This window comes from Bombina bombina, chromosome 6 (assembly GCF_027579735.1).
Source record: "Bombina bombina isolate aBomBom1 chromosome 6, aBomBom1.pri, whole genome shotgun sequence".
In the NCBI taxonomy this organism is placed as follows: Eukaryota; Metazoa; Chordata; class Amphibia; order Anura; family Bombinatoridae; genus Bombina; species Bombina bombina.
In genome coordinates, this window is record NC_069504.1 from 462,363,867 (window position 1) to 462,378,074 (window position 14,208).

General features: G+C 34.1%; 1 protein-coding gene across 1 annotated transcript in view; it reads left to right on the forward strand.

Moving 5' to 3' along the window:
* The window catches only part of LOC128663085 (A disintegrin and metalloproteinase with thrombospondin motifs 2-like), a 914,348-nt gene that overhangs the window by 896,561 nt on the left and 3,579 nt on the right, over positions 1–14,208 (forward strand). The window lies entirely within an intron of this gene.

The following is a 14,208-nucleotide window of genomic DNA, read 5'->3' on the forward strand; positions in this document are numbered from 1 at the left end:
ATTTCCTTTTCCACTACATCCAGAAAGTGTTTATGCACAAGCCTTTTCATGGATTTACCTGCAAATTAATCAGAAACTCTGACCCATTTTCCCAGTTAATGGTTTGTCTTCGGGGGTGATGGAAGTTTATTGGTTAATTAGGAAAAGGTATTTTGGGCCACCGTGTATATTCAACCCCGACAACAATTTATACAATATTATTCAGCAAATTGCTTTTCTACACTTTTTATAACCTTGGATGTAGGAAATGAAGTTGAACCCAGATATATTATTGACATATATCAAAGGCACATATTTAAAAAAGGAAAAGAGGAGACACAGAGGTGCCAATATGGCCTAGTAACGTACACACAGGGGTAGAATAATGAAGTGGTACTCACAAAAATGGAGCACCCTAAGGTGCAAGTGGCGCAGGCTGGAACAGTTAGCAGTGAACCAGCTCACTGTATATCCACAATGAGGAAACTCAGGTGATGAATTCACAATTATTGGTCAAACTCACAAGCAGGAATGATTTAGCCCTCTGTGGCAAAAGGACTGTTATGTTAGGAGCACAGTCTACTGAGAGGATCCAGTTTTCCTATACTGCACCTGGAGGTGCGCTACTAATTGTGAGTTTGACCAATAATTGTGAATTCATTTATATTTAAACTGTACTGGGCTATGGGTGCTGTTTTTCATCACAAACAGGAATAGAAGTCTGGTCTGCTGTTCTGCTGCCACCTCCTGATTGTTTTCTTTGCTGAAATCACCTGAGTTTCCTCATTGTGGATATACAGTGAGCTGGAAAACTGCTAACTGTTCCAGCCTGCGCCACTTGCACCTTAGGGTGCTCCATTTTTGTGAGTACCACTTCACATCTCATTGTTCTACCCCTGTGTGTACGTTACTAGGCCATATTGGCGCCTCTGTGTCTCCTCTTTTCCAGATCTACTACCATCAGGGATTAACCATCCTATTGACAGAGTGCCACCTGCAGTTGAATTGTGAACATTAAGGACTTTGTTTTCATTTTGTTTTTTTTTGTTTATTTGTCTGTATTCCTAGTCTCTACTTATGTGTTGTGTATAGTATAATATATTATATCTACCTTAGTGATTCTACACAATAGGTTTTTCTTATAGGAAGCGCCCCCTATGGGAATAGTGTTTACTTTTCCCTTTTTCTCTTGGAACATATTTAAAAAACACTAAGAATTCTGATGTAAACAAACATTAAATACAAAGTAAAATCACCTATTATGGGCTAGATTACAAGTGGAGTGGTATTTTGCGCTTCCGCTAGAGCGATAACTCCGCTAGAATTAAGATATTTGCGCTATTTGGGTTGTGCTTGGATTACAACTGAAAAATAAATAGTTTTCACTCTAGCAGTAACCCGACCAGAGCAAAAATCTAAAGTTAGAATATTGCGTGCATGTTCACGTATTCCCCCATAGAAGTCAACTGAGAAAAAAAAGTGGAAAAAAAACCTTACACCCAACCCTCGCACAAACATGAACACATATTCTCATTAGCGCTAATCCGACATGAAAATATTAATTTTTCATATTCCAATTTTCTTTACATAATTAATTCTACATATATCTGATTGGTAGAATATATATATATATATATATATATATATATATATATATATATATATATATATATATATATATATATATAATTTTAAAGATAGCACTCACTGACTTAATTATCAGAATTATTAAATTCAATTAATTTATAAGATCTGAAGACGGGGTTGTACCCCAAAAAGTAATTGAATAAATCTGATACTTAAGTCCGGTGAGTGCTATCTTTTGAACTGATATGCTACTTATTTGACGAGCACCCCAACAGGCATACACAATATCATGAGTGCTGGGCCTTGGTGGAAATTATATATATATATATATATATATATATATATATATATATATATACAGTATATATATATATATATATATATATAGATACAGTAATATATATTTATACATACTTAGAACATGTTCTGCTATGTGCAGAACACTGGAATGTAAAATATTTACAGTAAATACATATTTAAAACCTTTATTAAAAATTAGTATTGCATAAATATGTTTTACATGTTTTAATCTACTTAACGGCAAAGGGCTCCAATGCACATATATATATATATATATATATATATATATATATATATGTCTGTAAATGTATACATATATATTTATGTGTTTATATGTGTATATATGTCTGTAAATACATATATACACATATAAATACATAAATACATATTATTTACACATATCTTTAGACATGTATATGTATGTATCTCTATGTTAAAGGTCTTTTTCCCTAACACCCAAGATCTCATATCTTTTTATGAGTGTAAGTGTACTTTGTAATGAATTTTTGATGTGTTTTGTGCAACTTTTTTTTTTTGCAAAACAGTTAACCACAGCTCTGAGGACACAGTAATGATTCTAGCATAAATCACAATCGCATGTACTTTCAACTTGTAAAAAATACGAGCAGTAGGCCCCATGAGCGCAAACCCTTTCGATATACCCCTTATCGCTAGGGCGCAAACAATTGTGCTCCACTTGTAAGCTAGCCCTATGTTTCATTAGGCATGGATTAAAACTAAAAAGAACCATACTGTTTAGACTCACACTATTTTCTCTTTCAATTTACCTCTGCAAATTTTGCAAGTTTTGCTTCTTCCACTTGCACCAGAGGAGCTGTTGCAGTTTGTAAGACCCTGCTAAATGCTACACTGATATTTATTTGGCCAGTGTACATGCTTATTTATATATGGTCTCTGATTGGCCACAACAAAAGAAACATGGTAACCATACTGGGAGGGTTTTCAAGCATTGTGCCTTTGCTTAGGATTTGCAAAATGCTGTAACTTTTGCTAACAAACTGTTAGTTTTAAATGCAATTGGAACATTGCTAGTATTTATACTATAAAAGAAATTGCAGCAGACAAGTAAGAATTAAGGCTTTTTCTTATGTATAACATTGAGTAGAGTCTTAGCTTTTTGTCTTTGGACTACTTTTTTTTACCATGATTAGTAACTATAGTGATATTTTTCCACCCTTATATTTAGTATACAACAGAAGTTAGTACACCCCTGTGCAATATCACTTAAATGTCAAATGATTCAATATTGTATCATATTACAGTAATTGCATCAATTCTAAGTTGAACGTATCCTTGCCTTTCATTACTGAGATTCAAATCTTTTATCTTTTTAATACGTTTGTCCACTTTATTTTTGATGACAGACTCAATCCTCCTCGGCATGGAGGATACCAGTGTTGCACACATTTCTGGAGAGATGTTCTGCCATTCTTCAGAGACAATTTTTTAGCTGCTCATGGCTGGAGGGGTTGTGTTGCTCTACCTTTTGCAATAAATTACCCCAAATGTTTTCTATTGGACTCAAGTCAGGTGACATACCCGCCAGGTCATAGTTCACACCAAACAAATTAATCTTGGTCTCATCTGACCAAAGATTGTGCTCCCAATTATTATTATTATTTGTATTAGTTATGCCAACAGATTCAGCAGTGATAATATTCATCAGGGTTCTTTTCATGTTCTTTAGCAAAGTTTAATCTTGCAGTTTTGTGCCAAAGAGCATGCAATGTTTTTTTTCTTGGACACCGTCCATAGAGGTTGACATTGAGCAATGTCCTTTGCACTGTCTGAGCTGTCACAGAAACGTTGATTTCCATTTATAATCCCTAATCACTTACCTGTCAGAGCTAGAATGTGCAAGTAACGCACTGTCTGTGGCATCATTTTAGGAGGACGGCCACTGTGGCTCTGCTTAGTTGTACTATAGCTTGTTCTATAGCTCCTGATTACTGCTGCAACTGTATCTTGACTGATTTTTAGTTGGTCACCAATCTTCCTGTATCCTTTTTCATCTTTGTGAAGTCTCACAATCAGAATTTTCAATACTCTGTCAATTCTTTTCCATGTTGAGCCATGATGCAAACATGCAGATTGACACAGCCCATGGGTTCAAAATTGAGAAAGTGTTCACAGGTCATTGTATAGCCATGTTCATGCAATTAGGCTAATTGGAAATCACAGATGTACTCAATTTTGTTTCAATAATTACAGGTTTTCTAACTTGTGTGTCATTGATCAGAGGTGTGTTCACTGTTGTTGCATTGAAACCCATGTGCAATAGTACTTATATGTCAAATGATTCAAAATTGTATCACCTCTCAATTATTGCATTTTTCTAAGTTGACAAGTATGGAATTTCCCTTATGAACAATCAAAAACAAATACTTAAGAAAGACTATATTGAAGATACAGTCCCCAAAGTAGAAACTTTTACATCTATATTGGACGTAATATCCATTTAAGTATCAGTAAGTTTTTGGAAACAGAAAGGAAATTCTGCCCATGTGTCTATATATGTATTTTTGTATTCTTTCCTCCATTCCTTCTCCCCTCTACCTTTTTCTGTCTATTCTTTCAACATTTGTTATTCTCCATTTTCTTACCAAAATGTATCTAGATGTCAAATTTCCTCTTAACAATATCCCTACCACTTTTTGCTTCTTCTGTTCTTTTCAGCTATTGGTGAAGTCATAGGATGCCACTGTGTTTTATGCGACACATGTGCCCATAAAAAACGCTCATAGTAGCCCCCAAAGAACAGACTGCAAGAGGGTTTGTTAATAATAGTTTGGGAAAGTAAGTTGGCACTGTAGGCTTCCTGAAGGGACAGAAACTGTTAAAAATGTATTACATAAACCCTTATTAGTTACACCCGGGACATATTTATCTAACATGTTTGTTGGTGAGACATGTGCATTTTATTTATATTTTTATCTTATTTCAGATATATGCAAAAAGGGCCTTATATTGATATACAAGTATTTTTCTATTTCAGCCTTGTGACAGCTAATAAACAATCATGAGGTCATTGTATTAAAAGACACAGACCCCCATTTATTATGCTGTAAAATTGTTGATTTACTAATGAGGCGAACAAATTTTTGCAGTGAGTTGTGTATTTTGTATTGCACTGAGCTCCCAATCTTTTTTTTTTTTTTAAAGTGCCAATCTCTTGTGTGTCAAAGTGACCACAAGTATCAGCGAATGGATTATAATTTTAAAGGTTTGTTTGATTAGAATTTGACTACGGAATAAATACAAAATGTCACTCTTACCTGAAACATAGGGCAGTGCAAGCTATGTACACCTGAGGAGTCTACATTTATAGTTTCTTATGCCATTAATCTACTTTTACTGTGTATATAATCTGTACCATTTTTTACATTATATAGAGGGAAGGATAGATTTCCTATTTAGCTGAACTCAACTGTATTTTTTCTGCTCTCGATTTCATGGTTTCTTTTGTGTCATTGAAATGGTAGAAAAAAACAAATAGCCATCGGAACACCCATGGTTGCTAATGTGCAACACCAACAGCAAAATATGTTAGATTAGTCTGTTTATACTAAACTGCTGTAATCTGTCTATTGTTTGCTCTTTGTTTCCTATGGTGTTTGTGATCTGAAAGGTGCTAAATGTTAAATGATACTGACACATTTGTAAATGATAACTTTGAAAGTGTGCAAGTTAGTTGATTAAAGGGACAGTATACTGTAAAATAGTTTTTCCCTTAATGTGTTTACAATTGCTTTTTTTACCAACTGCAGAGTAAAAAATGTATGAAAATGAGCTTTTTAAGGCTTATTTGTGTATATTAAAGCTCTGATTTTGTGTTTTGAAGCCACAACCTAATAAAATAGGTTGAGCTTGTAGGTATAATCCGATCTCATTACTGTATCACATTGTGCAAATATACCTGCTTCTTTATCTTATATCTGTCCTTAAAACAATCACCAGTACTTTGAGAGAACAATGGAAAATCAACATTTTATTACCTTATCTCTGCTATATCGCACTGGGAGTGAAATTTCTTCTGCTGGCTGTGTTTACAAAGCTTATCTATAGCTGGTACGCACGGCCACAAACTTTCAGAATAGGTGGGGATACCACATGCTAAATCTACAATTTCAAATGCCAATATAAGGGTAAAGGAGCTACTTGTAAACAATTTAATACACTCCAGCAGGTAAAGTGGATCATTGGGAACAAATTAAAGGGGAGAAAAGTTTTCAGTAAACTGTCCCTTTAATGCACAATGTGATGTTCACAAGTAAAGACACTTTTTAAGAATTATCCTGAATAAGTGCTATGAAACCATTAAGTGTATCATATGTCTCTATAGTCAATCTTGCATGTACTTTTATGTGAGAAAACACCCCAACTAATGGCTGAAGGCTTGAATAATGCAGGACATAGTGTAAACTCTGTTTTTTATTCTTTGGCTTTACAACTTGTATAACAAAACCAAGATTTCAATTATTCTGTGTTTGTATCTGATGTAGAATAATTAGCTTCCTGAAGATCATGCAGCTACAATCTCTTGAACCAGCAGCCTACATGTGACATAATGCCCTCCAGCAAGTTTCAGGGTATCATTGGAAAAAAAAAAAGCCCAACAGTATCTAAGACAGAGAGTTCAAGCAGTTTCCATCAAATATTCAATTTAAAGCTCATCTATTTTTTTCTGCCCACAGTACTACTCTACCTTTAAAAGGTTTGTAGTCTATGCAGTTTGTGGTCATTACTCAGGTAATAACAAATCAGGGGTTTTAATTAATTGATTTTCAACAAATAATAGCTCATTTCAGCTGGTGCTACAGTCAATACTCTTTACTATAATCATCTGTGTGTTATTGTTCAAAATGTAATCCCAAATTCCTGAATTGTGGTCTCTCTTATGCTGCAAACCATCAGGAAGTAATATAATTTTATAGAGAATCAACAATTAACACATTATCTTCACTGATAACATTTTTGATGGCACTCATGAAGTGGTTCCCTCATTAGGGGATCTCAGTGACCCCTATATGCTCATCTTAAAAGGCTATTCTAATGCAAAAAAAATGCTACAATTTGCTTCAAAAAATGTTTTTTTAACACTGGTGTCGCCTGGAAACTATACCTGAGCTTCCATTGGTAGTGTCAACATTAAGACATAAAAGGCTCCATTTCTTAAGTTTCAGAAGCTTTCTAACATCTAGCTGGGAACCTTCTTCACACGCTGCATGATAAATGGAGCCAAAACAATTGGCCTGGTGTAAGATGTCGGATTCATGTTTCCCCCTAATGTAAGGTGTTAAGCATAAGCATCCACCATTTCATTTAACACACAGCAACTTTGTAATTTTTAGAGGAAAATTAGCATCTCTGCTTAGCAACTCTTAATATTTGAGTCATCATAATTATTAATTATTCATCTGCTTTTATTGAATATGTGAGTATTCTAAATGTTTTAAATATGTTTCACATTTTGACATCCCAGTCTTACAGGACATTTGGACCCTTTAACCCTGGGAAATGCTGCCCTGTTGTGGGTGCATGCAAGCTGTTCCATGTATACTGTGTGCAAATTATTGTTGTTTGGCTCCCATAGGCACAAATTGTTTCTGAAAACAGTTTAACTCTTTCATAATAAAAAAATCAGAAAGCAGACTGTACATGAACAGAGTTAACATTACCAATGAAAACAAACACTGTGTGTGACCCATTTGTGGAAGGGATATTATTGTTAAAATTCTGTAGCCAATTAAAGAATTAGTTTTCATTAAAATGTCCCTTTAAGATCTAGCTATACACTTCACATATGCTGGTCTTTTCATGGATACATACATGACTAAGGTTTTTCCTGTGTCTTTTTCCAAGACACTTTTGCCTTTTTTGATAGATAGAATTAGGACAAGTCATGAGTCACCATAAACCATAAACTTACTGTACTAACGCCTAAATACCAGTTTGGTGAGCTGATAGGTGGCAACTGAGCCCACAAGGTGCTTAGTCTCAAGTCATATCCTTATTGACATTCATCATTACTGCACTCAGATCTGTATTCAGTGCTTGTATGCTTGGTTTAGCTGTCTGGTCAGTCTTTATATCAATACATGAATCAGGCACCGAAAAAACAGTATTCATTACAAACAGGAATATTTAGTCTATCATATGGATCCAGTAATGACAATTCTTTTTGTTCCATAGAGAATTAAATATGTATTTTTAAGTTGCTCAACTCCTGTTCTACAGAGCAATAGAAAAAGGGACATCCTTTTCGAATATGCAGTTGGAAACTACTAAGTCAAGGACAATGCAAATTAAATCAACAAGCTTCTAATTGTATTCTCTCTTGTGTATCTGTTTCCCATATTGCCTTTCTCCTTACATTTATGAAGCAATCAGAGAAGGAATTGGCTACAGAGATATAATGAAATCATCTGTAGCCCACTATGGGCTAGATTATTAGTGGAGCGTTGACTCCGCTAGAAGTTTTACAAATTGAGAGTAAAAAGGTTTTGCTTATGCTCTAACCCGACGCGCACAAATAGCTGAAGTTACAATATCACAGTCACCTTAACGTACTCCCCCATAGAAGTTAATGGAGTGTGAAGGGGGAAAAACACCCTACTTGCACGCAAACCTGATCTCATTTTCTCAAGTGCGCTATCCTGACATGAAAATATGATTATTTCACATTCCAATGTTCTTCACTTACAGTATAATGTTATTTTTTATTTTTAAATACATATACAGTATCTCACAAAAGTGAGTACACTCCTCACATTTTTGTAAATATTTTATTATATCTTTTCATGTGACAACACTGAAGAAATGACACTTTGCTACAATTTAAAGTAGTGAGTGTACAGCCTGTATAACAGTGTAAATTTGCTGTCCCCTCAAAATAACTCAACACACAGCCATTAATGTCTAAACTATTGTCAACAAAAGTGAGTACACCACTAAGTGGAAATGTCCAAATTGGGCCCAAAGTGTCAATATTTTGTGTGGCCACCATTATTTTCCAGCACTGCCTTAACCTTCTTGGGCATGGAGTTCACCAGAGCTTCACAGGTTGCCACTGGAGTCCTCTTCCACTCCTCCATGATGACATCACAGAGCTGGTGGATGTTAGAGACCTTGCGCACCCCCACCTTCTGTTTGAGGATGTCCCACAGATGCTCAATAGGGTTTAGGTCTGGAGACATGCTTGGCCAGTGGTCGTCTTGGAGGTGTGTTTGGGGTTGTTATCATGTTGGAATATTGCCCTGCGGCACAGTCTTTCGAAGGGAGGGGATCATGCTCTTCTTCAGTATGTCACGGTACATGTTGGCATTCATGGTTCCCTCAATGAACTGTAGCTCCCCAGTGCCGGCAGCACTCATGCAGGCCCAGACCATGACACTCCCACCACCATGCTTGACTGTAGGCAAGACACACTTGTCTTTGTACTCCTCATCTGGTTGCCGCCACACACGCTTGACACCATCTGAACTAAATAAGTTTATCTTGGTCTCATCAGACCACAGCACATGGTTCCAGTAAACCATGTCCTTAGTCTGCTTGTCTTCAGCAAACTGTTTGCGGGCTTTCTTGTGCATCATCTTTAGAAGAGGCTTCCTTCTGGGACGACAGCCATGCAGACCAATTTGATGCAGTGTGCGGCGTATGACAGCACTGACAGGCTGACTATCCACCCCTTCAACCTCTGCAGCAATGCTGGCAGCACTCATACGTCTACTTCCCAAAGACAACCTCTGGATATGATGCTGAGCACATGCACTCAACTTCTTTGGGTGACCATGGCGAGGCCTGTTCTAAGTGGAACCTGTCCTATGAATGCGCTGTATGGTCTTGCCCACTGTGCTGCAGCTCAGTTTCAGGGTCTTGGCAATCTTCTTATAGCCTAGGTCATCTTTATGTAGAGCAACAATTCTTTTTTTCGGATCCTCAGAGAGTTCTTTGTCATGAGGTGCCATGGTGAACTTCCAGTGACTGGGATGAGAGAGTGTGAGAGCGATAAAACCAAATTTAATGCACCTGCTCCCCATTCACACCTGAGACCTTGTAACACTAACGAGTCACATGACAACGAGGAGGGAAAATGGCTAATTGGGCCCAATTTGGACATTTCCACTTAGGGGTGTACTCACTTTTGTTGCCAAAGGTTTAGACATTAATGGCTGTGTGTTGAGTTATATTTGAGTGTACTCATTTTTGTGAGATACTGTGTGTGTGTGTATATATATATATATATATATATATATATATATATATATATACCTATACCTGTATATCTATTCCTATAGATTTATAGATTTATAGGCATAGATATGTATTTTATATGAACATATATATATATATATATAGAAATATATATTTAAAAATAAAAAGGACATTATTTTCTATGTAAAGAACATAGCAATGCAAAATATGCGTTTTGCGCATCGTATTTCACGATTTAGATTTTAACACAGTTGGGTAAACACACATTAAAACGTAGTATTCTTAAGTTGCGTTATTGAAATATTACATATAAAATAAATTAATAAATATTATTATTAATTATTATAACATACCATAAATTATATAGATATATTCTATGGATTATTTAGAATATTTTATAGCATGTTTAATAATTTTTATAAAAAATTGTTTATATGTAATATTTAAGTAACACTCCTTATAGGGATACTAAACCCACATTTTTTCTTTCATGATTCAGATAGAGCATGCAATTTTAAGCAACTTTCTAATTCACTCCTATTATCAATTTTTCTTTGTTCTCTTAGTATCTTTATTAAAAAAGCAGGAAAGTAAGCTTATGAGCCGGCCCATCTTTTGTTCATCACCTGGGTAGGGGTTGCTAAATGGTGGCTAAATGTAGCCACAATCAGCAAGCGCAATCCACGTGCTGAACCAAAAATGGGCCGGCTCCTATGCTTACATTCCAGCTTTTTCAAATGATGTTACCAAGAGAACGAAGAAAATTGATAATATGACTAAATTAGAAAGTTGCTTAAAAGTGCATGCTCTATTTGAATCATAAAAGAAAAAATGTGGGTTCAGTATCCCTTTAAGATTATTAAATTTCCATTTGCGGTAACCCGATCATGTTAAGATCCAAATCTCTAAACACAATGTCCAAAACACATATTTTACATTCCTTTGTTCTTCACATAGAAAATAATGTACTTTTTATTGTTAAATATATTTTCTATACATATAGATAATATATATAGATAATAAAATAAATAATGAATTCTAAATAATGGCAGAGCTACAAATAAACCAGGCTTTATATATCTAAGTATTTGTGAAAGTATGAGAAAACAGGATGCAGGAAAGATATGTCGGTTGAAATTCTGTACCAGAAAACTTGACTTGCATTCATTTGAAAACCAGCATCTCAAAATGTCATCAAGTTAAACATTAGTTAAATCAAAAGTGCTATAATGGTATTTTTTAATGTTGATGTTGGAATGTTAAGTCATATGGCACAATGGTCTGCCATAAAAATAAATTACCAATATTTTGTATTCTCTATTTTAGGGGCCCATTCAGTATCATCATCATCATAATAATAATAGTTATAAAAACAAAAAATATTTATAGGTAGTTTGATGTAGTTATAAAAACAAAAATTATGTAAAGGTAGTTTGATGTAGTTATAAAAACAAAAATTATTTAAAGGTAGTTTGATGTCTTGTTTCCTGTTCTTTTTGCTGCCCATCTTGTGCACAATGTTAGTATATTTGTGCTAGGTAAGAAAATGGCTGTATATCTGACGCTTTTGTTTGCTGTACTTTTATACCAATTTTTTGCAGCAAACATGTAAGAAAGTGGGTTCTAAACCTGCATTATTTGACCAGCTATGTAACCATCCCTCTTGAGAGAAAGGTAGCCACAGACAGCTGCTTGACAAATGTTGCCTCATCTCCTAGTCCAGCGAGGGTGAGAATCATTTAAAGGAAACATTTACTTCTCCAAATATAGATGAATATAAAAAAAAATCATTGTTTATTTGCTGTCACTTAAATAAAGAGAAAAAGCACTGCTTGGTTTCTTTAAAAATAATTTTTTTCATTTTGAAAGGAGAATTCAGTGTGACATATTGCTTGTTAGGCCCAACAGTATATTTGTAACACAGAGTTTAAAAAGCTGGAAATTCTGAATAGTTGCATGATTTCGTTTTTAATTCTTTTTTTTAATATATTTTTCTAAATGAATACAATCAACCCCTACATTATGACTGTTATATAGAAAATATTTTTTAATCTGTGCTATACAAAGTGTGTTTCCAGTTAAGCAAAAACAGGCCTAGTACTACTTGTATTTTATATTAGGGGAGAAAGTGCATTATGCACTTGAATATTTTTTTTGTTTGTTAAAGGGACGAAGTACTCAAATGGAAAACACGCAAGAAAAGCAATATATTAACCCATTCAGTCACAATGCATTTTTGTGAAATAATGAATCAAACTATTGTATAAAGCCATTAATTTGGAAAATATACCCAAATATTTTGGCTATTAAGATGTTATTTTGTATCTGAAATACAATATTGTTTGATCATTGATGGAAATTCTACCTAACTTTATTATAATGCTATGTAACGTTCATTATAATGTGACTGCGCATTTTAGTGTTTTGTGAAATCTACTTTTCTCTAGAATATGACTGTTGATTGTATAAAATGTGTGTAATGCAAAATATAAAATATTTATGGCTCTTAATACTGTTATGTATATGAGGTGATGTTTGACTGTAAAGGAATATTTATGACTGTTATAATAATCTACATTTTAGACAAATATTTTGGTAAAAATATTAATGGGTATAAGGATGGTGCAATAAGGTGTCATGAAAGAGACACTTTGTCTGTTTGCACTCTGGCTAATCAGGGATATTTTATTATTTTATTTTTATGTATTAGAAATCTTATGTGTGTCACTTTGGTTTGTACATTTATTTTTTGTATTATAGTTATATAGTGTGTGTAACAAAACTGCAAAAGAAAATTGATATTTATTTAACAAAATAAAAGATTTTCAAAGCTCTTCTGCCTTTTTGAGATTTTAGTTAACAAAACACTCTAAAGTACTCTGAAGCCAAAAAAAAGAAGTAATGTAAAAAACATAAGAATTTTTCGACAAAGCTGAACAGCAAGACCCATTTGAGGAGATGTAGGTAATATCAACAAAATGACTTAATGTCAAATAGTACCTAGACACAGATTCCTTAAGGGCCTTATTTATTCAAATATTGAACTTAAAACTGATTAGTTCTAAACTTGAATATATAGTATTAAGTAAAGAAGAGCAGATAAGTTGCCTATACTAAGAGGAGGTATGGTACCATATATAGAGGGAACCGTTTGCATGTACTGTAGATTTAAATTTACTATTTTAAGGAATAGTATACCCTAAATTTTTCTCCCATTTTATTTGTTCTCAATGCCCAATTTTACCTGCTGCATAGTATTAAATTGTTTACATATAGTTACTTTAGATTTATATCAGCATTTAAAATAGCTTATTTATTTTGCCTGTGCTATCCCTACCTATACTGAAAGTTTCTATACTTAAGTATTGGCTATAGAAAAGCTGTGTAACATAGCCATCAGAAGAAATTACACTGCCAGTGGGAGATTGGAGAGATAACCAATAACATTTTAATTTTTAATTGTTCTATTTAAATATTGGGCTTTAGTACACAGAGATAAGATAAGGAAGCATCTGTGTGTACAGAAAGTGATAAAATAAGTAGATCTGATTTCCTTGCATGCTCAACAAAACCAGCTTTTTCATATATAAAAATAAACATAAACATACATTTTATACTCTGCAGCTGGTATAAGTCATTGGAAACAAATGAAGGGAAAACTAATTTACAGCACGCTGTCCCTTTAAGGTACTTTGACACATATAAAGATACCATTTTAAAGATGCAAATTTTAATACTTTAAAAAAAAAAAAAGTGCACTATCTTTTTATTATTTATTAGGAATAAAAAATTTGTATCATTAAAGGTAGATAAAATTGCAAAAATAAAATTATCTAAGGTGTCAGAGCATTTACTACTGCAATATTGCTGTCAAATAACTGTTTGTTTAACCCCTGCAAAGGTTAAACAAAAATAAAAATTAAGTTAAATTCAGCTCCAGAGCTGCACTACCCTGAACACATCTGGCGAGGCATCACCAGCTAGCTCCCAGTAGTGTTTTGCTGCTATTTAGCCTATGTAGCTATGCTTTTCAACAACACAGACCAGGAGAATGAAGTAAATATGTTAATATAAGTAATTGAAAAGTCTCTTAAAATGACTTGCTGA